Here is a 27096-nt window from a genome sequence, read left to right on the forward strand (position 1 = left end):
TATTCTCTTCATATACTCCTGCCAGCTTTGACATCACATTTTCCTGACCTTTCACCCTTACATTTACCAGGTGAAACTGATTTCTCTAGGGGACTCACCAACAATGTCTTACCTGCTTCACTGTGATTAGGCTTCCTGATGCCCTCCACAGCCTCTCAGCACCCGACTCTGAGCCCAGGTACCCCAGCCTCACCTTTACTACTCTTGCCTGTGCACCAACAGCAACTCATGATCATCTGCTGGGTACTTTTCTCAAAAAAAAAAAAAAAAAAAAAAAACCCACAAAAACCCAAAACAGAACAAATCAACAACAAAAATAATTCCTTTATACTAAAGCAAACGAAGAGTAGTAATTCCTTTCTGATGACAGGATCACATAGCTGTTTTGAATGCTGCATATATAAGAGTTTTACCCTTCCCTCAATCCCTCTGAATCATATTCCTGTTGTAGGAAGAAAGAGAAAGACAAAGTTCTGCAGAGCTAAAACAGCAGCTGATATTTATAACCAAGGTAACTTAGATCACAAAGCCAAGGATATGAGCAAAGTGAAATACTGCATCAGAAAGCCAAGGTATAAAAAGAGAGTTCAGAGGCTCATTGAAACTGAGTGGGGTCAGAGGCATCTATATGAGTCGGAATATGAAAACAAAGAAAGATAAAAGCAAGTGCAAAGGAATCAGGAGGAAGCTGCAGGCACTTTCAAGGCCACACTCTAGAGTGGCCATGTGTATGAGTGAACACTGAGAGTGTTGGTGACCCCAGCACAAGGAGACAGGTGCAGAGCTCAAGCATATGAGAAACTATGTGGCATGAATGACCACTTAGAGCAATGTAACCCTGAGTGAGCTACTCAATCTCTCTAAACCTTAGTCTTTTCACCTGAAAAAATGGGATTAAACATACATACCTAATAGATTTCTTGTAAGAAACAAGGTAACATACATAAAGTGCTTAGGCTGCCTACATTCTATCCTGAAAAAAAAAGTGGTCAGGGCATTACTTGGCACATATTAAGTATTTAATTAATTACAGTTGTTATTCTTGTTATTTGTTCTTTAGTTGGAAATTAACTCAGCAAGTGGCCTGGATCACACCCATATATTTTTCTTCATGTACCAGTAGTATTATTCAAGTAGTATTCCTCAAGATTTATCCCAAGAAGTCCTAGACCTATTGGGGTTTGGCAGGTCAATAATGAAATCACCTTGTTCTCTGTCCTGAATTTGGAACTAATAAGGTAGATGCATAATTCAGACAGATGGAGATCAAAATGTCAATTATATTACTGGTAAAGTTGGGCTAGAGAACACAGTTGAGCTTTGTAGCCACAAAGCTGGCTGACACTCCCCTAAATGAAACTCACCCACCTGGGTACAGGTACCTAGACCATCACAGGGCAGAACTGTGCTGCCAAGTTCACTGACGAGTGGAGGGAGCTGACTGGATTGCATCCTCTAGGCTGGCCTGGGATGGACTGGGCCCTGCTGTTTGCTTCTCCTCTTAACTACTTCTCAGGACAGACTCCTCCAGCAACAGAGAAGGACCAGTAGAGAACCTCGAATCAGCTTCTTCCTTGGAAACAGGAGTGGGGAGGAAGTGCTCCCACCAGGGATGGCCATAGCCACTGTGCCCCCAGAATGCTTGGTTCAGATCTCACTTTAGAATATATATTTCCTCAGGCCACAAAAACCCATGGAACTATGGGTTTCACATTAACCTAATTTTGCCTCCTTGAAAGAAAGCACCATTTAACTGCTTAATTGCATAACTTGCTGTGAGAGATGCTGAAGGACTGCAGATTTTCCACAGTGGCTCTTGCACAACCTTGCGCCCTGCCACTGCTCCTTTCCATCCCCTTGCACATGGGCTTATCCCCTAACTGTTGCTCTCCAGCCCTCCTGGTAAGATCCAAATTGCCCAACAATCACTCCTCAGCTACAGAATAAAGTCCATGTCCCCTCAGAACTATCCTTAACCAAGTATTCCAGAAACTGGCTGAACTTTTGCCAGCCCCTTCTTTCTAAGTCCTACAAAACATTCCACATCTTTCTCCAAGTTAAAATGCTCCTTCAGAGTTTCCTCAAGCTTAGCCCTCTCAAAGACTTAGGCAAGGGGTGCTCTGGTTTATTTAATTCCACACTGGTATTCTCTGTGAATCATTCTACCGGGTTCATGATCTCAAACTCCCCCATGTTCAATATCACTACAATGCATCTTAAATGTGATATACGAATCCATCAAACTAAAACATCTTAGAGAAGTATAAAATTCTAGGTCTGAAAGAAAGGGGCCATTGGCCTCACAAATAAACTGAGTTTCTTTAAATGGCCTTCATGGTCTGAAGCTGAAAACTACCTATTTAACTATGGCCTTCTTAGCAAATTCAAATAATCTATTAACCTCAAGGTGATTTTAAGCTTGACATGGCAAAAGGGTGTATATTAGAGACTCCACACAAGAAAACATCAAAGATGATGGATAAAAAAAATATTTCACCAACATAATCAAGTCAATATAGTCCATATTTGACAGTGCTTATTGCTTCAAACAAGTCAAAAGATCACTTGCTCACAACCTATTTTGTGCATCAAAAATCAAATGGTAAAAATTGACAATAGCAATACATTTTGTGGTATTTCAGATGGCCATCCAGTGAAACTGTCCCTGAGTCCCTGAGTCCAGCCTCCTGAGAGTGAAAGCAGTAGTATTATCAGAGAATGAGGAGAGACATTGAGCCTGTGACCCCACAAAGGCCTATTCACCATGGTAGGATTGTGAAACCAAGTATCTGAACAAGATAATGTTCTGCTCACCATCCTGACTGGTCAATTTGGATGACATATTTTGGGCATCTTCACTGATTCCATGACTGCAACTTGTACACCGTCCACAAATCCCCATCTGCAGCTACAGATGGTCCACAATTTTTTTCCAGTGTTTATAACAGCTCTTGGGGGTGGGGGAAATGAAGGTTTCACAGCCAAGCTGCCCTAGCCAGGTGAGTGTTCAGTCCTGTTGAACTATAGTATATCCAAAAAACAAATTTATAGAACTATACTGATTCAAAGCTAGCAAACCATATCTCAAGAATTATGCTGCAGACATACACAGACATTACCTAGCAAAAAAGTCATCTTCGGTACATTGCATACCATTGATCTTTAAAAATTGTTAAATGAAGGGATACTTTCCTTTTAGAATAATTTATATTTCCAATTGTGGACTATACACCATAAAGCTATGTTCTCCAATACAAGAGCCACTAGCCATACTTGGCTATTTAAAGTGACTAACACTACATAATACTAAAAGTTTAGTTCTATCACCCTAGATACATATAAAGTACGGATAGTACTCAATAGCCACATGTGGCTAGAGGCTAGTTTACTGCACAACACAGAAATAGAACATTCCTATTACCACAGAAAATTCTATTGAACAGTGCTGTCTCCAGGGAAAATGGTTAATTCTGCCATAATTTTTATTGACTCTTAATACCTCTTAAGTTGCACAATGCTTTTTTTCTGTCTACAAACATACTACAAGACTTTTACAATAGGATTACTGATTGATTGATTGATTGATTGATTTGGAAGGCACCAGAATAACTCTAAGAAAACTTGAAAATCCATGGTGACCACCGTCTACAGACAATTAAGTAACTGAATATTATACTTTAGAAACTTATTTTCTCTGTGGAATTGAAATGGCATACAGACTTTGAACAAATGTATGGTTTCATTAACCTACTGTACTTTGGCTAGTTCACATTTGTAAACAGCTGACCTACCTTACTTAATGAATAGAATAGCTAGCAGAATGATAAGCATCCCCTATGCTAACCTTCACAGGACAAGTGTATTGTTCTTATCCTAGCCACATCCCAGTTTTATTCATGAGAAAGTTAACATTCAGAAGAGTTAGTTTGTGGACTTGTTAAAATATTTCAGCAGTTGCCTCTAACCACTATGCAAGATTGTCTCTTGCTGAGTTAGGTGTCTTAGGAAAGCTCAGGTGAGCCTATTCTAACAACGAATCAGTGTGCACACCTGTACTACAATTCCTTAACACTTTCCATGGAATTTATGATGCAAGAATGAAACGGGCTCTGGTAGCTACACCAGTCATTGGCTCTCAAACCTGATACTTTTAACTTTACCCAGAATCATGAGTGAGGAAAACTTCCCACAAATCAAAGAAAATCTTAATTGATCACCTGGCACTGCAAATGAAAATAATTTACATTCATAAACACAAACAAAAAAAAAAGTTTGACAAACAAAAGTAGTTTGGCAAAAAATGTTTACCAACTTTTACCTTTGTTGGTGATTGGTTTCCCCTACATCCTTCTTTTCAAAAAAAGAAATATTATTGAAATTGAAAAATTATATGTAAGAAAGACTAACATATATGCTAAAAGATGACTAAAAGAAAAGTTTGCCATTGATCCATCAAAGATTTAATCATGCAGTTTTTCACAGGAAAATTGACTCACATTATTGGTGTCATTAACGAAATTTCCTTTCTGCCAACTGTTGTACTTCTTGTTTTGTGCCAGTTGGCTGCTGTCTTCCATAGCTGAGGCAGCTGCATTTCAGCAGTGAAAGAGGCACAAAGAGATTGAAAAGCCAACTGGGATTTCTTAAAATTAAAGGAATTGTGTGCTTGTGTGTACACATGGAAATCTTCTTGCTAGGATATAGGGATTACATCATAAAAAAGTACAGATAAGCTAATGGAAAGCCTGAAAGAAAAAAAGTCACCAAACAATTTACCTATTTCTAGTATTTAGGTTTGTCCTCTTCAGGTGGAAATGTCACTTTTATTCTTCATCTCATTATCCCATCACAAATCTGTTTTACACACTATTACACAAGATAACCCTGTACAACTGTGAGTGTTATACACTGTATGACCCCCAGGGGAAGTAGTCACATGACAGAAATCATATATTTGTATATTTATTTAAGTAATAAAGCAACATCCTTTTAAGTAAAAGAGGGTATTATGATAATTTTCCATCAAATAATAGTAAAGTTTTTGAGGAAAGGATTATTTCTTTATTTCAGAGAGAGAAAGAAGAGGAACAAGAAGGACAAAAAACTCTGCACTAAGCATAGAGCCTGATGTGGGGCTCAATCCCAGGACCCTGAGATCATGACCTGAGCCCAAACAAGAGCCAGACACTCAATGGACTGAGTCACCCAAACTCCCCAGAAAAGGTGTCTTTTGAAATATATTCAAAGTTGCCCTTGGATCCAGTTGGCAGTTGTTTCTTAATAATTATACATAAAGACCATTTTGTTTTAAGATAAAAATTCACTGGTTTTCAGTACCTGGGTAGCTCAGTCAGTTAACTGGCCAACTCTGGTTTTTGGATCAAGTCATGATCTCAGGATCCTGGGATCAAGCCCCTATCAGGCTCCACACTCAGCAGGAACTCTGCTTCAGGATTTTCTCTCTCCCTTTACCCCTCTTCCCACTTGCTCACTCTCTCTATAATAAATAAATTTTTTTAAATGCCCTTCTTATTATTGTAATTGTTTACATTTATATATACCATAACTTCTTAATCCATCTATTGATGGACAACTTAAGTTGCTTCCATAGCTTGGCTATCGTAAATAACATTGCAATAAACATAGGGGTGCATATATCTTTTTGAATTAGTGTTTTCATTTTCTTTGGGTAAATACTCAGCAGTGGAGTTACTGAATCATTTGGTAATCTAGCCATGAAAAAGAGTAAAATCTTGTCACTTGCAAAAATGTGGATGGATCTAGAGGGTATAATGCTAAGTGAAATAAGTCAGTCAGAGAAAAAGATAGGATCCCACTAATATGTAGAATTTAAGAAACAAATGAATAAAAAAGGAAACAAAAAAAACCAGACTCTTAAATATAGAGAACTGGTGGTTGCCAGAGGGGAGATGGGTAGGAAGAAGGGTGAAATAGGCAAAGGGAATAAAGAGGACATTTATCATGATGAGCACTGAATAATGTATAGAATTGCAGAATTACTATACTGCACACCTGAACCCCATATAATACTGTATATTAATTATACTGGAATTAAAAAATAAATGAATAAAAATCCTTTTTAAAATATTGTAATTATTTCTTTCATCACAAGAATATGCTTTTTACCTTTTAATTAAAATAAAACAAAAATAAAATAAAATAAAATAAAACATATTCAAGTACATGCCTGTTTGTACTGCCTGTTTGGGTCAAATTATAAACCCCGTAAACCATAAAAGCATTTACTCGGGCACCTGAGTGGCTCAGTTACTTATGTGTCTGCCTTCAGCTCAGGTCATGATATCCATGTCCATTGGGTCTCCATTGAGTTTCCTGCTCAGCAGGGTGTCTGCTTCTCTCTCTCCCTTTGTCCCTCCCCACAACTTGTTTTTTCTCTCTACCTCAAATAAATAAATAAGATCTTTTTAAAAAGTATTCATTTATTCATCAGTTATCCATCATATATTTGTTAAATGTCTGTTATGAGACTGGCAACATGCTAAGTACTAAGTACTTAAGAATAATTAAAATTCAAGGTGGATTTAATTCACAAATGTAAAGCAATACTAATAAAAATAACAATTTTTTTTGTGGAACTAAATAAGTTTATACAAAAGCTCATATGTTTTAAAAATATGCAAAAATAACTACAAAAGCAATAGAAAAAAGAGCTATTGGGGGGAAGATATAGAAGATATTAAACATACTGTTAAAATAAAAAACAGAGACCAGAATTAAAAATTCCTCAAGCAGACAAAACCAGTTTAGTAACAGAAATAAAGCCAAATTTATCTTGTTTTGTAAGACTAACTTGATCCGGGTCATTTCTTGCTTATGCCTCTGAAAATCAAAAGCAAAACAAACTATCTTCCAAAATTGATATGAGGTGACCATTAACCTACTCTCTATTACCTAAGAAAATTCTAATATTATAACTAATCACTGTGAAGAATAAATAATCATTGCCTTCACACTATATAAGATGCTTTATAGCAATAAGCCCCCAAACTCTCATTCCATATTTTGGTTTGAGTGTTCCCAGTTTGCAAACTGTCTTTTTTGGTGTGTGCACAATAAACTTTTCCTAACTACTACTCTGGTATTCTACTGGTTTTATTTCTGTTATTTATGAACTTTTGACAACATATAAATAAAACAGGAGGACTCTAGTGCATGAATAGTTAAATAAGAAGAATAGAATAAAAAGTCCAGAAATAGACTCAAATATATATGGATATTTACAATATAATATAGGTAACATTTCAAATCATTATGTACATATACTTTTTAATACATTGTTTTGGTCCTACAGAATATATATTTTAAAAATAAGGTAGAATATCTCACATCATATACAAAAATAAACCTCAATGGATCAGGGATCTAATGCAAAAAATGAAATTATAAATATACTAGAAGAGAGCAGATAGCATTCTAACTGTGGCTTAAAACTCATATGCCATAAAATAAATATTGATGGATTTTATTATATACACATTTAAGAAAATATCATAAGGAAAATCAAAACACAAATGAAAATAAGGAAAAAATATTTATAATACATAAAATGGGAAAAGACTTAATGTTCCAATAAATACAATTTTCCTAATGAATACAATTCTTTTTTTAAAGATTTTATTTATTTATTTGACACAGAGAAACAGAGAGAACACACAAGCAAGGGGAATGGCAAAGAGAGAGGGAGAAGCAGGCTCCCTACTAAGCAGGGAACCCAACAAAGGGCTTGATCCCAGGACTCTGGGATCATGCCCTGAGCAGAATGCAGGTGCTTAACTGACTGAGTCACCCAGGTGCCCCACTAAGAAATAAAATTCCTAAAGTCAAGGGAAAGAAAGACTCAGAAACCTCATAAAAAATGAGCAAAATGGGCAGCCCTGGTGGCGCAGCGGTTCAGGACTGCCTGCAGTCCGGGGTGTGATCCTGGAGACCCAGGATCGAGTCCCACATCGGGCTTCCTGTATGGAGCCTGCTTCTCCCTCTGCCTGTGTCTCTGCCTCTCTCTCTCTCTCTCTCTCTGTCTCTATGAATAAATAAAATCTTAAAATAAATGAGCAAAATACACAGGTAGACAATTGACAAAAATTATTTAGAAATGGATCACAGATATATGAAGAGATGTTCAACCAAATACACATATAACTACACTGACTATTTCTCAGATGTCAGAATGGAAAAAATTCAAATGCTTGACAGCATATTCTGCTGGTGAGGCTATGCAGAAATGAACACTCTAATACAATACTTCTATGAATGCAGAATGATGCAGTGTGGGAAGGACAGTTATTAATATCTAAGAAAACTACATATGCATTTGCCCTTTAACATGACAATAATACTTCTAGGTATTTGCCCTGAAAATGCATTTCTAACATTACAAAACTACATATATAAAACATTACTCACTGTGGACTTATCTGTAATTGTGAAATATGAGAATATCCTACATGTTCATATACATTGAATAAATGGTGATAAGTCAACACAATATAAAAAAAATAGTAAGAAAGATCTCTATGAATGTATTGGGAGAGATTCACTGTCTATATCACTGAGAGGGCAAAAGTATATAAAGAATATAAAATGTGCAGCCTTGGATAAGAAAGATGGAGAAAGTGAATATATTTGTTTTTCATTTATGGAAGCCCTGAAGTCCAACAAGAGGTTCCAGCAACTGAAAAAATTCTAAGAACAGAGACAATGAAGAAGTTAATAACAGTTTTACTTTATTCACATCACCCCTCACCCAAGATAGCACAAGTCTATTCCAAGAAAGACCTCTTCATGACATGATTTCTCCCACAGGGGAAAGTAAAAATGAAGTGAGCATGTGACTTCTCCAGCCTTATGGGATATTTCCAAAAAGGACTACTTCTGTCTCACCCCACCCAAAACACATGGAGGATCAACAAAAAAGAATAGTCTGAGAATAGCTAGGAGCAGAGGAAAGAAGCAGGGACGCATAGAAACTAGTGTGTGGATCTCAGCTATGGCTATAGTAACAGCTCAAAGTCAGCACCAAGAGCCCCACCTATGAACCCCATAGGATGCCCTGTGAACCCCAACAACTAGTCATTGCTTGCCCCCAGCACTACCCACATCTACCTCATAGCCAGAACACTATGTTCCTCTGCAGATAGAGCATGTTGGCCTTCCCAGATAACGCAAGGATATCAGAATGCAACTTGACTCTGCTGGATTAGGAGGCATACAGTCTTTTAGGAGGCATATTTCAGGGCACTACCCTAGGTAAAAAAAATGGAACTCTGTTGATACTCAGCTTAGGTCTGTAGGACTGAGAGAAGGCACAAAAATCTATGACTTCCCTCTCAAAAAAAACAAAAAACTAAACAAAAAACAAACAAACAAAAAAGAAAAAAACAAGAGAAGTGAAGTGGGTGCATCCACAGCAAATCAGACCTCCATAATTTCTAGATGGGCTGATAGGTGAAGGTTTTTCCCTCCTGAGGTCAGTCAGCAAAGAATGGATGAGGTGAGTGCTTTTCAAAAGTCAGCAATGCAAGGCTTAGAGGAACATAAAAAACAAATCAAGGAAATATGACAACACTAAAGGAAAAAAAAGTTCCAATGACTAACTGCAGAGAAATGCAGATCTATAAGTTAATTGACAAAGAATTCAAAATAATTGTCTTAAAGTTGGTCACTGACCTTCAAGGGAACACAGATAAACAAATAAAATCAGAATAATACCAGAATCAGAAGTTCAACAAAGATACGGAAACCATAAAAAAGAACCAAACAAATTATGGAACTGAAAAATGCAATAACTAAACTGAAAAACTCAAAAGAGAGCTTCAATGACAGATTCATTTAAGAAGAAAAAAGTCAGTGAGCTTGAAGACAGATTATCAGAAATTATTCAGTAAGAGGAACAAAAAGGCAAAAATGAAAAAAGAAAGGCTATGAAATTCTTAGGACATTCTTTTAAAAATTGCTATACTTATTATGGGATTCTCAAAATGAAGTACCAGGTTCCAATAATAGGGGACTCTGTACTACAGGACAATACAGTATCTCTTCACAGGGCCACTACTTTCAAGAGCAGATACAGGTGATTTTCTTAACACAGAGAAGTAGACAAAATGAGGAGACAGAGGAATATGTCTCAACAAAGAACAAGACGAAACCACAGCAAGAGACCTAAGTGAAATGGATATAGTAATATACCTGACAGGCAATTTAAAATAATGATCATAAAAATTCTCATTGTACTTCAGAAAAGAGTGGAGGAATCAGTGAGACCCTTAACAAAGAGATTAAAAAGAAACTAACAGAGATGAAGAACACAATATATGAAATTAAAAATACAACTAGATGGAATAAACAACAGACTGGATGAAGCAGAAGAACAAATTGGTGACCTAGAGGACAATGTAATGGAAAGCAATCAAGCTGAGCAGGTGAAAAAAAAATGTGCAAAATGAGGGTAGGCTTAGGGAACTCAGTAACTCCATCAAGCATAATAACTCACATTATTGGGATCCCAAAAGGAGAAGAAAGAGAAAAAGGTACAAAAATTATTTGAATAAAGAACAGTTAAAAACTTCCTGAAAAGGGTAAAGGAAATAGAAACTGAGAATCAGGAGGTACAGAGATTCCCCCAAAAAAACAACCCAAGGAGGTCCACACCAGGACACCCAGTAATTAAAATGGCAAAAAAAAGTAATAGAAAGAAAATTTTAAAAGCATTTCTCTTGATACAAGGAAAAATCCATAAGGTTATCAGTGGATTTTTCAGCAAAAACACTGCAGGCCAAAGGGAGTGGTAAGATATATTCAAAGTGCCGAAAGGAAAAAATCTGTAGCCAAAAATACTCTATCCAGCAAGACTATCATTAAGAATTGATGGAGTGATAAAGAGTTCCCCAGACATATAAAAGTTAAAGGAATCCATGACCATTAAACAAAGCCTACAAAAAAAATGCTAAAGAGGATTCTTTGAATGGAAAGACCATAAGTAAGTATAAAAAAATGTAAGAAACACAAAAGTAGTATAAATAATTTATATCTGTAAAAATCACTCAAGGGGCTCACAAAATAAAAAGATGTAAAGTATTACATCATATACCTAAAACATAGTGGGAGAGAAGAGTAAAGAGTGGGTTCAAACTTAAGTGATCATCAACTTAATATAGGACTGCTATATGCAGAAGATGTTATTTACAAACCTAATGATAACCACAAATCAAAAACCAGTAATAGATATGCAAAAAATAATAATAAAGAGAAAGGAATCCAGGTACCTCACTAAAGAAAGCCAATTTATCATGAGAGAACAAAGGAAGAAAGCAACAGAATAGAACTACAAAAGCAACTATAAAACACATAACAAAACATCAATAAATACATATCAATAACTACTCTGAATGTAAACATAATAAATTATCCAATCAAAAGACATAGACAGAATGAATAAAAAACAAGACCCATCAATATGTTCCCTACCCTAGATTGATTTCAGACCTGAAGACACATGCAGGTTGAAAGTGAGGGTATGAAGAAATATTTATCATGCGTGTGAAATGAAAGCCAAGGTAACAATTCTTCTAGTAGACAAAACAGACATTAAAACAGAGACTATAACAAGAGAAAAAGAAGTACACCATGTAATGATATGATATGTAATCATAAGGAGACAATCCCACAAGAAGATAAAACAATTGTAAATATTGGGATCCCTGGGTGGCGCAGCGGTTGGGCGCCTGCCTTTGGCCCAGGGCGCGATCCTGGAGACCCGGGATCGAATCCAACGTCAGGCTCCCAGTGCATGGAGCCTGCTTCTCCCTCTGCCTGTGTCTCTGCCTCTCTCTCTCCCTCTCTTTCTCTCTCTCTCTCTCTGTGACTATCATAAATAAATAAAAAATCTTAAAAAAAAAATTGTAAATATGCACTCAACACGGGAGCAGCCAAATACATAAAACAGTTAATAGCAAATATAAAGGAACTGATTGATAGTAATACAATAGTAGTAGAGGACTTTAACACCCCATTTACATCAATGGAGTGATCATTCAAACAGAAGTCAACAAGGAAACAGTAGATTTGGGTTTTGTTTTGTTTTGTTTTTGGAAACAGTGAATTTGAATGACACACTGAACCAGATAGATTTAACAGATATATTCAGAACATTCCATCCTAAAACAGCAGAATACATTTTTTTTCAAGTTCACATGGAATATTCTCCAGAATAGATCATGCATTAGGCCACAAAACAAGTCTACTTGTAAGAGAATATTATGAAAAATTATATAACAAATTGGACAACCTAAGAGAAATAGATAAATTCCTAGAAACCTACCAAAACTAAAGCAGTATTGGATCAGTAATCAAAAAAACTCCCAATAGAAGGACAAACATTATATGGTATCATTCATTTGGGGGATATAAAATATAGTGAAAGGGAATAAAGGGGAAAGGAGAAAAAATGAGTGGGAAATATCAGAAAGGAAGACAGAACATGAGAGACTCCTAGCTCTGGGAAACGAACTAGGGGTGGTGGAAGGGGAGGTGGGCAGGAGGTGAGGGTGACTGGGTGATGGGCACTGAGGGCGGCACTTGATGGGATGAGCACTGGGTGTTATTCTATATGGTGGCAAATTGAACACCAATAAAAAATAAATTTATTTAAAAAAAGAGTCTTCCAAATGGGGGAAAAAAAAACTCCCAACAAACAAAAATCCAGGACCACATAGCATCACAGACAAATTCTTTTTTTTAAGATTTTATTTATTTATTTATTTATTTATTTATTTATTTATTAATCAATCTATCTATTTATTTATTTGAGTGGGGGAGAGAATGAGTGAGTGAAAGCACAAGAGTAGGGGCGGGGATTCCCCATTGAGCAGGGAGCCCAATGTGGGGCTCAACTCCAGGATTCTAGGATCATGATCTCAGCCAAAGGCAGATGTTTAACTGACTGAGCCACCTAGGCACCCCATCACAGACAAATTCTATAAAACATTTAGTGAATACCTATCCTCAAACAATTCCAAAAATAGAGGAAGGAAAACTTCCAAATTCATCCTATGAGAGCAGCATTAACCAGATACCAAACCAGATAAAGATACCACAAAAAAAGACAATTATAGGCCAATATATGTGAACATAAATGCAAAACTCCTAACAAAATATTAGCAAATCAAATACTTTTTAAAAAGTCATTCACAACGATCAAGTGGGGTTTATTCTTGGGATGCAACAGTTGTTCAATAATCTCAAATCAATCAACACACAACACATCAACATATGTCACATCATATCAAGAGAAAGGGTAAAAACCACATGATCATTTCAATAGATGCAAAAAAATCATGTGAAAAAGTACAACCTCCATTCATGATCAAACCCCTCAACTAACTGGGTTTATAGGAAACATACCTGAACCTAATAAAAGTCCATATATGAAAAACCCACCAATATAATATAATATAATACTCAACCAATATAATACTCAATAGTGCAAACTGACAGCTTTTCACCTAAGATCACAAACAAGATAAGAATGTCCACTCTCACCACTTTTATTCAACATAGTACTAGAAGTCCTAGCCATAGCAATCAGACAAAAAATTTTTAAAAATAAAGAAATAAAAATAAAAGAAATAAAAGGCATCCAAATTGGTCAGGAAAAAGTAAAACCTTCACTATTGGCAGATGATATACTATATATAGAAAAATCTATAAAGACTCCATCAAAAAATAACTAGAATTGATAAATGAATTCAGGAAGGTTGCAGGATACAAAATCAATGCACCCAAACCCACTGCATTTCAGTATGCTAACAATGAAGCATCAGAAAGACAAATTAGGAAAACAATTCCATTTACAATTGCACCAAAAATAATAAAATAGCTAGGAGTGAACTTAATGAAGGAGGTAAATGACTCGTATTCTGAAACTATAAAACACTGATGGAAAAAATTCAATATACCACAAACAAATGGATATTTCGTACTCATGGATTAGAAGAAAAAATATTGTTAAAATGTCCACACTACCCAAAGCAATCTACAGGTTTAATGCAATCTCCATCCAAATACCAACAGCATTTTTCATAGAACTAGAATAAATAATCCTAAAATTTGTAGGGAGCCACAAAAGACCCTGAATAGTGAAAAGACCCTTGAAAAAGAAAAACAGGGGATCCCTGCATGGCTCAGCAGTTTGGTGCCTGCCTTCGGCCCAGGGCATGGTCCTGGAGTCCCGGGATCGAGTCCTGTGACGGGCTCCCTGCATGGAGCCTGCTCCTCCTCTGCCTGTGTCTCTGCCTCTCTCTCTCTCAGTATGTCTCTCATAAATAAATAAAATCTTAAAAAAAAAAAGAAAAGAACAACAAAGCTAGAAGTATCACAATTCCAGATTTCAATTGGTATGGTACTAGCACAAAAACAGACACATAGATCAACAGAATAGAAAGCCCAGAAATATATTGTCAATTAAACTTCATCAAAGGAAGCAAGAATATGTGATGGAAAAAAGACAGGCTTTTTAACAATTGGTGCTGGGAAAACTGGACAGCTACAGGCAAAAGAATAAAACTGGACCACTTTCTTATATCATACAAAAAAATAAAGTCAAAATAGATTAAGAACCTAAACATGTGATTTGAAACCATAAAAATCCTAGAATAGAGCATAGGCAGTAATTTCTCTGACATTGGTCATGACATTTTTCTAGATATGTCTCCTTAAACAAGGGAAATAGAAGCAAAAATAAACTATTGGGATTACATCAAAATGAAAAGCTTCTGCAGAGCAAACAACCAATAAAACTAAAAGACCTACTGAATGAGAGAAAATATTTGCAAATGATATGCCTAATAAAGGGTTAGTACCTAAAATACATAAAAATGTATACAACACTTAGGAAATGGACAGTCCAATTTAAAAATGGGCACAAGACATGAACAAACATTTCTCCAAAGAAGACATATTGATGGCCAATAGACACATGAAAAGATGCACATCACTCATCAAGGAAATGCAATTCAAAACTACAATGAGATATCACTTAATACCTGACAGAATGGCTAAAATAAAAAATATTGAGAAAAGTTTTGGCAAGGATGTGAAGAAAAGGAACCCTCATGCACTGTTGGTGAAAATGCAAACCAGTGCAGCCACTGTGGAAAACAGTATAGAGGTTCTTCAAAAAATTAAAAACAACTAACATGTAACCCAGTAATTACACTGCTATTTACCCCAAAAATATGAAAAAACCAATTTGAAGATATATATGTGTCCCAATGTTTACTGCAGCATTATTTACAATAGCCAAATTATGGAAGCAGCCCAAGTGTCCATCAAAAGATGAATGGATAAGGAAATGTTATATATATATATATTCAATGGAATATTATTCAGCCATAAAACAGAATGAAATGTTACCATTTGATATGACATGAATGGGCCTAGGGAGTATAATGCTAAGCAAAATAAGCCATTCAGAGAAAGACAATTATCATATGATTTCACTCATATGTGGAATTTTAGAAACAAAACAAATAAAGGGAAAAAAGAGACAAACCAACAAACAGACTCTTAACTTTAAAGAAAAACCTGATAGTTATCATAAGGGAGATCAGTAGGTGAAGGAGGTAAAGGAAATTAAGAATACACTTATCTTGATGAGCACTGAGTACTTTATGGAATTCTTGAAGCACTGTATTGTGCACCATAACTAATATAACACTGTATGTTCACTACACTCAAATTAAAAAAAAAAAAAAGACTGAACCATGAAGAAATAGAAAAATCATACCAATAGCATACCAGTAAGAAGTGTTTTGAATCAGTAATCAAACACCTTACCAAGAAAAAAAAAAAAAAAAACCCAAGACCAGATAGATTCACTGGTGAATCCTATCAACCTAATTTAAAGAAGAATTAACACCACTCTTTTCAAATTCTTACAAAAAATTTAAACAGGGGAAACAATTCAAAACTCATTTTTTTAGAGGTATCTGGGTGGCTCAGTCAGTTGAGCATCTGACTCTTGGTTTCAGCTCAGGGCATGATCTCAGGGTCATGAGATTGAGCCACATGTTGGGCTCTGAGCTCATGGAATCTGCTTGAGATTCTCTCCCTCTGCCCCACCCCCCATATATGTATGTGCTCTCATTCTCTCAAATAAATAAATTAATAAAATTTTTTTAAAACCCTCATTTTATTAGGCCAGCATCACAGTGATACCAAAGCCAGATAAGGATAATTAAAGGAAAAAAATTATAGGCCAATGTTCCTGATGAACATAGATGCAAAAATGCTCAACAAGATACTACCACACTAAATTCAGCAGCACACTACAAGGAACATATTGCATGACCAAGAGGGATTTATCACTGGGATGAATGGATGGTTCAACACAAGTCAGTAAATGTGATACATCATATTAACTGATAAAGAATAAAATTATATGATCATTTCAACAGAAGTTGAACAGTATGAATTAAACACTTAAACACAAGACCTGAAACCATAAAACTCCTAGAATAAAATATAAGGAAAAAAACCCTTGGCATTGATCCTGACAATGATATCTTGGATATGACACCAAAAGCACAGGAAAAAATAAAAGCAAAAGAAAAATGTAAAAAGTGGGATTAAGGTGTGCCTGGCCGGCTCAGTCAATAGAGCATGCAACCCTTGATCTCAGCGTCATGACTTTTAACCCCATGTTGGCATGGAACTTACTTAAAAATAAATAAATAAATAATTAATTAAAAGTAGGATTACATCAAATTAAAAGTCTTCAAAAACAAAACAAAAAATCAAAAAGCAACCTACAGAATCGGAGATAATAGTTGCAAACTGATCTAACTGATAAGGGGCTAATATTTAAAATATATAAGGAACTCACAGCTCAAAAGCAAATAAATTAAAAATAAATTTAAGAAAACAATTAAAGGGCATCTGGGTGGCTCAATTAGTTGAGCGTCTGACTCTTGGTATGGGCTCAGGTCATGATCTTAGGGTCATGAGATCAAACCCTGTGCCAGGCTCCCCCCTAAGCATGGAGTCTGCTTGGTATTCTTTCCCTCTTCCTCTCCCTCCTCTTTTGCTCCTCCCCCAACTCTCTCATGTTCTCTCTCTGTTTCAAATAAACCATTTATTTTTTTTTAATTTTATTTATTCATGAGAGACACACAGAGGCAGAGACATAGGCAGAGGGAGAAGCAGGCTCCATGCAGGGAGCCCGATGTGGGACTTGATCCCAGGACCCAAGGATCACAACCTGAGCCAAAGGCAGATACTCAACCACTGAGCCACCCAAATGCCCAAACCAATTTATTTTTCAAAATCTGTAATATCATACTGCTAATTACTTAAAATGATAGAAGGGAAAATTTCTTTATATTAAGATGCCAACTAATAACTATAAAAAGACTGATACAGTCATAAAATCTATTATTTTACAAATGTCACAGTAATAACAATACACACAAAAGATACAAGGAGATGCTAAAGCCATCAAGCAAAAACTTGATGGGGAATAAGATATCTACAGAGTCTTATCTTATCCCCCACACAGATAAATTATTAATTAAAAAGGGAAAATCAGAACCGCACAGTAGAGAATCTAATGAATGTCACATTAACCAAGCAATCAACCTAGTATCACCAATAATGGAACCAATTGACACTATAGTGTGATACACTGAGAGGGACACAACATCACTTGTGTTGTGTCATAATTCTGGCAAAAATGCCTAATATGGTCATGAAAAGACAATCAGACAAACCGATTTGAGGAACATTCTATAGTACAATTGGATTCTCTTCTTTTTAAAAAAAAAAAAATGACAATGTTGTGACAAACAGAGGCTGAACCCTGAACATATAGTAGATTAAATGAGGCTGAAAAGACCTGATTACCAAATGTAATGAGAGATCCTGCACTGGATCTCTCATTAAGGACATTATTTGAACAATGTGTAAATTGTGAATATATTAGATCACAGCATTGTTTCAAAACTATATTTCTTGAATTTAGGAAAATAAAGGACATTATTTGAACAATGTGTAAATTGTGAATATATTAGATAATAACATTGTTTCAAAACTAAATTTCTTGAATTTGATCAATGCACATGTTTATATAAAAGAATTTCTTCATTCCTTTGAACAGAATGAGGATTTTAGGAATAAAGGAGAATGATTTCTATAATGTATTTTCAAATCGTTCAGCAAAGGCAATAGCAATAGTAATATAATATGTATATCTGTGTGATTGGAGAGAGAGTAATAAAAAAGGGCAAAATGATAATAATTTGGCAAGTCCAGGGAAAAGTTATACAGTATGAGAACAACATAAGAGAGAGCGCTAACGTAGTGAAGCTAGAAAAGACATCATGTCTTATCAAGGAAGGAAGGAAGGAAGGAAGGAAAATAGAATGGCAAAACCAAAATCCCTCAGACAACATTTACAGCAAAACTAAGTGATATGGAAGCCTCAGAAACTTGAAAATATGAATAAGTATAGACAAACTACTGGTCACTGTAATAACAGCTGCAGGATCTCTGTAGTATCAGAAACAGTCTAAAGAGAAGCAGAGGGAAGGCAATAGGGATTGTGATAGCTTTAGATTAAAAGACTCTCAAATTTCCCAACAGTAAATACAGTGCTGCAATATAAGAACAGCATCTGAAACCAAAAAACTGTTCTATAATATCCAATTCATGAGTAAATGCAAGGTGATAGCAATAAGACCTGGTAGTGCTGAACAGTCTCAGCCCAGGAAACTATCAAAATTAGCATTATGAATCTCATTTATAAGACAAAAATCTCACACCAAGGAAAAAAATGCTTGAAGTAGGACAGAGATAGAGATAGATAACTGAGCAGGATAGAGGTAATAGAGGCAAAAGATAAAGAAGGCCCAGTATGGAAGGAGAATAAAAGCAGAATTAAGGAAATAAAAGTGACCCTGAACAACAGGGGTTGGAATTGCACAGGTCTACTTATATGGGGATTTTTTTTCCATTAAGACAGTCCAGTATTGTAAATGTATTTTCTCTTCCTTAGGAGATAATAAAGGAAATGTTATTTTCTTTTCTAGAGAAAAGAAATACTTACTTCTTACTTACTTGTTACTTTATCATAAGAATATAAGTATATAATATAACACACAAAGTCTTTGTTAACTGTTTATGTTGGCAGTAAGGCTCCTGGTCAACAGTAAGCTATTAGTAGTCAAGTTTTGGCGGACCCAAAAATTATACATGGATTTTTCACCATGCAGGGAGTTAGCACCCTTAACATCAACATTGTTCAATGGTCAACTGTAAAGAGTATGAGAACAACATAAGAGAGAGCGCTGATATAGTGAAGCTAGAAAAGACATCATGTCTTATCATAGTCTCTCAAAATTATGAGAAAACTCATAAAAAATTAGCAATAGTAAAGAGTCATGTTCAAATTTTATGAAATCATTTTATGAAAAAAAGAATAATCATTTGACATCCCTAGAAAAGTGAAAGCATGCCAGAAAAGACGTGTCAACAAAATAGGTGAAAACTGTAATTAAAGAGAGCAAAAAAAAAAAAATGACAAAAAGAAATGACAAAAGTATGAATGAAAAACATAAATAAGAATTAGAAAAAATACAAATGTAGTGATTGAAAGAAATGAAACATTTGGCACCTTTAAAAAGAGAGGTAATAGAGCTTGGGAAAAAATTAGAAATAAAGGGAAAACAGAATTTTTAGATTTTAGGGAAGCCTGGGTGGCTCAGCAGTTGAGCATCTGCCTTTGGCTCATGTCATGATCCTGGGGTCCTGATATCGAGTCCCACATCAGGTTCCCCACGGGGAGCCTGCTTCTCCCTGTGCCTAGGTTTCTTTCTGTGTCTCTCATGAATAAATCAATAAAATCTTAAAAAAAAAGAATTTTAGAATGTTAGAAGACTAATGAAGGAGTGAATGAACACATTTGACAATGACAGTAGAAAATGAAAAGGAGGAAAATGTTAAAAAATTTAAAAAGAGGTACAAAAGGGTCAAGAAAAAAAGCTAGATATAAAGATAGGAAAAGAACATTCAACATGTATTGTATTACTCTGTTTCAGCTGCTGTGACAAAATACTATGGCTGAATAGTTTAAATAGGAATGTATTTCTCATAGTTCTGGAGTCTAGAAGTTCAAGTACAAAATGCTGGCCAATTCCATTTCCAGGTGAGCCCTCTTCGTAACCTGCAGACAGCCACCTTCTCAATCTATCCTCATGTGGTAGAAGGAAAGCAAACAAGCTCTTTGGTTCTTTCCTAAAAATAGGACAATGATCTCATCATGAGGACCCCATTCTCATGACCTTATGTAAAACTAACTACTTCCCAAAGGCCCCATACAAATATTATCACATTGGCGGTTAGGGATTCAACACATGAATATTGGGCAAAGCATATACTAGAAACTATATAGTTCAAGAAAACTTTCTTGAAGTCAAAATGACCTGAAACTATGTATGCAAAGGGTGTAACGCACTGCTGCTGAAAAGTCCGAGAACAATTTGTTTCCCTTATAAATAACTTGTTTTCCCTTACAAATAAGTCATGAATTTCCTAAAGATAGTTAAATATATTCAAACAGCAGTCCTGATATAAGAAAAAAAGACAAATGAATATAACTACGTATCTAATTAGTGACACAACTCCTATAATAAAGTGTGACTCTATATTTTTTGATGTTTAATTGCTTATATCTTCCCTCTTGCCTTTCTGCCCCATATCTGGAAAAACTAATTAGAAAACCCACATGCTCCCTCCTTTGGCACCAGTGGGAGGTTCAAATCATGAACCCCTATTCATGCACAGGAGCTCTCAGCACTGCCCACTTGCTAACCACCATAAATATTCCATATACCAGTCTACTATTGCCACTCTTTCAAGCCATTTTTGGACCATTTGGGGAAGCCTCTCTTTCTCTCCCCAGGAAGCCTCATACTATGAGTAATAAACCTCTTTGCACTCTCCTCATATGTGTATAGTGTCATCAGTGTCTGATAACAATTCCTTTTTGAACCATCCCATTATTAAGGTATGGCCACAACAAGCCAACAGAGAGTACTATTCCAAGTGAGATTAAAACAGCTTACTTTGCTATGTTTCACTATATGATATATCCAAAAGAGGAAAAACAGCAAAATCAAGAATGTAATCTAATACATTAATAGAATAAATGAGAAAAATCATATAATCATTAAAAAGACAACGATTTAATAATAATCATGATTTTGTTAAATACTAGCAAAAAGAATAGAAATTTCCTTAATTTGACAATTATATTAGTGTAGCAACAGGAAACAGCACACTCAATAAGGTTAATAAAGGAATTACTTATAAAGGTATGTTTATAAGGAAACACACAAAGAATAGTGAGTCACCTCATAGCTAGCAACAATAAGAAAAGCTGTTATAGCCCAAGAAAAAACAACTAATTGACTCTGCAAGAGCATTTAGCTCCAAGAGAGGTCTGCTGAAAGGAACTCAGAATGTGATAGATGAGTGCAGTCACTTCCTCAAGTCCAACAGGGAAGTGATTGGAAGGATGAGGGCCACAGCTATTTCTCTTTTCACCTTCCTGATTTTCTACCACTGCCTCTTGGTGGCCAAACGCAACCAGAAATCAGCAGACAAGGGGTCCAGATGTGGTGTAAAAATCATAGTGGGGTAAGATAAATGGTAGATCTGAAGGAGCAAGGAGGAACTGGGGAAATTAGCTACAATATATCTACAGCTAATATATTTAAAAATATTAAAAATATTGGAAATTGGAGTGCCTGAGTGGCTCAGTCAGTTGAACATCCTACTCTTGGTTTCAGCTCAGGTCATGATCCCAAATTTTTGAGATAAAATTGTCATTACTTACAGCAGGTACACTTGTATATGTAGAATTTACAAAGAATCTACAAGTAAATTATCAAAATAAGTTATTGAATTTAGCAAGGTTACTTATTCAAAAGCAATATTCAACAACCAACTCTATATTATATGCCAGTAACAAGCTAAAGATTACTTTTTTGACAATCTAAAAAAAAGATATTTAAAATAGCACCAACATTATTAAAATCTAGAGAAGATATTTTAAAAGACAACACGTTCATAAAGAGAGTCTGCCCTACAAGACATCAAGATTTTTTAGGGATGCCTGGGTGGCTCAGTGGTTGAGTGCCTGCCTTTGACCCAGGGCGTGATCCTGGAGACCTGGGATCGAGTCCCACGTCGGGCTCCGTGCATGGAGCCTGCTCCTCTCTCTGCCTCTTTGTGTGTGTCTCATGAATGAATGAATGAATAAATAAATAAATAAATAAATAAATAAATAAATAAAATCTTAAAAAAAAAAAGATTTTTTATAAAACTAAAGTAACTCTGGAAGTATAGTATTTGTGTAAGTACTGACAAAGAGATTATCACAATAGGTTAGAGAGCCCTGAAAGAATCCATGTATAAATGTACACTTGACTTATGACAAATGTAGAATGCACTAAATGAAAACATCAGTAAGTGGAGCTGAGACAATTATATACCCACGTGGAAAAAATAAGCCTTACCTTAACATTATATCATTATATCATTATATCATACACTAAAGAATAGCAAATAGAATATTGATATAGATATGAATGATAAAGTTCCCAGAAGATACTATGAGAAGATCTCTTAATGTTAGATGAGGAAAGATATTAAATAGTATGCAAAAACAAATACTTTTTTGATAAACAGGATAATGTAAAATAGGAACTTCTGTTCATCCAAAAAACACCATAAAGAGAATCAAAAAAGCAAACCATGGATGCAAGAATGTACTTTCAACACCTATAACTAACAGAAGGCTAACAATGCAAATGTAAACAGAACTTCTATACATTAAAATAGTCATATATCCCAAAAGAAAAATGGACAGGAAACACAGTACAAGCATTTCATAAAAAGAGATATCTAAATGGTCAGTAAATGTCTGAAAAACTGCTCAGTTTCACTCATGAACAGCAAAATATAAATTAAAACCGTAAACAGATACCAGATAGGCTAAAATTTAAAAGGCTGAAAATATTAAGTGTTAACAAAGAAAAGTGAATATTGGAATGCTATTATATGGCTGATGGAAATGAAAATTAATACAACCACACGGGAAAACCATTCAGCTGTAGCTGCTAATGTTAACCCAGAAATCTTATACCTAGGGGTATATGCAACAGAAATCAATGAATTTGTACATCAAAAGACATGTCAAAGAATATTCAAAGCATTATTCACAATAGCCATATACAGAAAACAAATCAAATGTCTATCAACTGTAGGATTAATCAACATGCTAATAAATGGTACCAAAACTTTAGCTATATACAGGCAATTCACAGAAGAAGTAACTAGACTGGCCAAGAAACACATGAAAAGATGTTCTGCCTTAAAATTAAAACCACAGTGAGATACCATTTTGCACCCAGTTAGACAAAAACGTTCAATGTCAGGAAATACGTTGGCATAGATACAGAATAACAGGAAATTTTACTCACTGAGGGTGGAAGTACTTATAGGACAATCAAGTCAGAAGGTACTTGGACTACTTCAAGTGAGGCTGCTATGAACAGACATTATAAACCAAAAATTTCCTTCTAGACAACCATCCTAAACAAACAACACAACTTTTTTATACCTGTTTACAAGGAGCTATGTACTAGAATGCGCATGGTACCACTGTCTTTAATAGTGAAAACTGAAAATGTAAATGTTCATCAATAGGAGAATAGAAAATTCTTATAATGGAATATCATTCAATGAAAATGAATGGATTGGAGCGCTTCATATTTACAGGGATAAATCTCACATAATGACAAATGAAACTTTACAGAATACAAACAATAATGGTATTATTTATATTAGGTTTGAATCTCTGCAAATAATACCGTATGGATAAATACATCTGTCTTAAAAGTATGACGAACTGCATTAGGATATTAAACTCAAACTCAGGACAGTAGCTACCTTTGGGATTAAAAGGAGAATACAATGGACGTGGGTTGGGTGTTTGTAATATTTTATTTCTTAAAATGGGTGATGAATACAAATACACTCTTTGAACCATTGATATAAATTGCACATTTTACCATTCATTTTCTCTAAGAGGGGGAGGCCAGACTTTGATTTGAAATCCAAAAATCAACTTGATGAATATAGGGAATCACTTTATACCATAATGTAGGAAGATTCGGGGACAGCAATTAGCAGGGTACCTGAGACAGAGAAAAAGCTAGAATTGGAATAAACTAGACCTCAGATGATGAGGGTTTTCCCTACAACTTGAGAGGGGAAGAAGAAGAAAAGGATCAACAGACACTTTATGGCCTTTGACCCTTTACTTGGTGCCCCCAGATTCCCCCTTCACAAATCTAAGGAAAACTGGCCAAGGGGACATTGGCCCAAATCCAGCAGAGTTTTCTCTCCTATCACTCAGGAAAGTCACCTTGAGGGAACCCAGACAAATACATAACTTCTAGAACTGCTCCCTCCAACCTAGCAAACCTCAAGTTTTAGAGCATATTGTTTTATTTTGGGTGACAAATATACTGAGTTTTACTTCTGCAATGCATGACTTTTCTACTCTGCCAAACACATATATTTATTTATTTTTTATTTAACCAGTTGGCAAAAACTTCTGCTCTCAGCACGGCTGACTAAAATTAAGAGTTCATGCAGAGTGTGTCTCTCCTACCCAGACTAGCCTCTAGCATTCCCGCTGTTCCTTTTGAATTCTGGTTTTTCAAGAAATTTGTCTGAGAACTTGCTTTATCCATGTCTAGAAAGCATAGACACATAAATGGTTATAATTACATTTGCCAACAAGTCTCTGTTGACAGTGAAAAAGTAGGTTCAAATTTTGTGAGATTTGTATAGGTTGCTTTTGAGATTAAAAACAAACAAACAAACTCTTGGGACGCCTGGGAGGCTCAGTGGTTAAGCATCTGCCTGAGCTCAGGGCATGATCCCAGAGTCCTGGGATCGAGTCCCACATCAAGCTCCCTGCAGGAAGCCTGCTTCTCCTCTGCCTATGTCCCTGCCTCTCTCTCTCTGTGTCTCTTGTGAATAAATAAGTAAAGTCTTTTTAAAAATACTCTCTTAGTTATCATGAGAAGTAGAAAGTTGGTTATGTATGCTTGATTTTAAAATTTAAATAAGTAATGGTAGAGCTGGAAGTTCACCTCTGTATTTCCTATTACACCAAACTGTTGTTACTTAATAGCCTACCTGGATGTTGGCAAAGCATCTAACCAAACATTAGGGTATGCTGACCTAACAAGCATGTCAAAATAGGATGATTTTTACCATAGATGAGAAAATCAGAATCCAAAGTACTTTTTACTGCCTTGAAATGATAGCTTTCTCCCAACACAATGAAGTTTTATTAGGGATAAATGCAAACCCATTTACCTATCAAACATGCATCTCTTACCTACTATGGATCATGCCCCCATGCTGGTGTTGAGGGATATCCTGATCTTTACAGTGGACACTTTCTTCCCTCTGTGGAGGCACATCCATTTAGTGCCTGGTCTCCCTGTGTTGCTATCTCACTTCTCCAGTGAAGCAAAGTCTTAACAGTCTGAGGAGTTTAGAAGGAGAAACTAAACATGACTGGCTTAGTCTCTTTAGCACTTCTTCCTTCTGAACACAAGACTGGCCAAAAAAGAGCAAACATCCTCGTCTTCTCAATACCCTTGGTCAACAGGGGCAAGCACCTACATGGGGAGGTCCAAGGCTAATTAGTGCTATCTCTGACAGAGTGTGTAACATAGTTTTGGGATTCTGTATCAAGAAGTTCCTTATTGCTGGGGCACCTGGGCATCTCAGTCAGTTAAGCATCTGCCTTCGGCTTGGGTCATGATCTTGGGGTCCTGGGATTGAGCTCCACCTCAGGCTCCCTGCTGAATGGGGAGCCTGCTTCTACCTCTCCCTTTGCCCTCCCCCCTGCTTGAGCTCTCTTGCTTGCTCTCTTTCTCTCAAATAAATAAATAAAATCTTTTTTTAAAAAAAGTTCCTGGGATCCCTGGGTGGCGCAGCGGTTTGGTGCCTGCCTTTGGCCCAGGGCGTGATCCTGGAGACCCAGGATCGAGTCCCACATCGGGCTCCCGGTGCATGGAGCCTGCTTCTCCCTCTGCCTGTGTCTCTGCCTCTCTCTCTCTCTCTCTCTCTCTCTGTGACTATCATAAATAAATAAATTAATAAAAAAAAGTTCCTTACTGCTACATATGTAAGCCATTCCTCTAACCCAACTTTTATCAGTAATAAAGCTGATATGGAGATATATTATATGTATGTGTATACACACACACATATATGTTCACACTTCACAATGTATGTTTAATAGATACATACATACTTACAATTGTATCGTTGTAATATATATATATTTTTTACATCCACCTTGCTATTGGCTCTGAATTAGACTTCAGGTGAGGAAAGGTGGTATTATTTACTGGACTCCTTCAGGTCCCAAAGTCAGATCATGAGTTTGCAGGTAAAGAGAAGGGAACTCGTGTATCAGGCATGAGAGCAGACTCTTTACCAAAGTCTTCTTGGTAAGTGCTCACAACTCTAAAAGGTAAAAGCATTCTCATATGCATATTTTGCTGCTATGGAAAATGAAGCTTAGAAATGTGTCCAAAGCCACTTGGCTAATAAGAATCTAACACAGGTGAGCCTACCACAGAACTCTTTTCCCCTCCTATGTGAGGCTACCTCATGCCTCATAAAGATAAACAGTGCAGAGTCCAGGTCCTTGAAGAACTCCAGCTTAGCTGGAAACGCCTGTCCACTCTTAGGTCCCTAAAACACCTACTTTATACCACAAACCTAACATTTCAATCTTCCTCTAAAGGCCTGGTGTTTCTGGAATGTTCCTGGGAACCATTCTGACTTCATATGCCTTCGTAGTAATTAAATATGTACTACTAGCTTCGTACAAGAGATGTATACAGGAATAATTTTTACTGTACTGGGGGAGGAAGCTTGCTATTTAAAGGAGGGATGCCTGGCTGG

The sequence above is a fragment of the Vulpes vulpes genome, unplaced genomic scaffold, assembly GCF_048418805.1.
Source record: "Vulpes vulpes isolate BD-2025 unplaced genomic scaffold, VulVul3 u000000899, whole genome shotgun sequence".
NCBI classification, from domain to species: Eukaryota; Metazoa; Chordata; class Mammalia; order Carnivora; family Canidae; genus Vulpes; species Vulpes vulpes.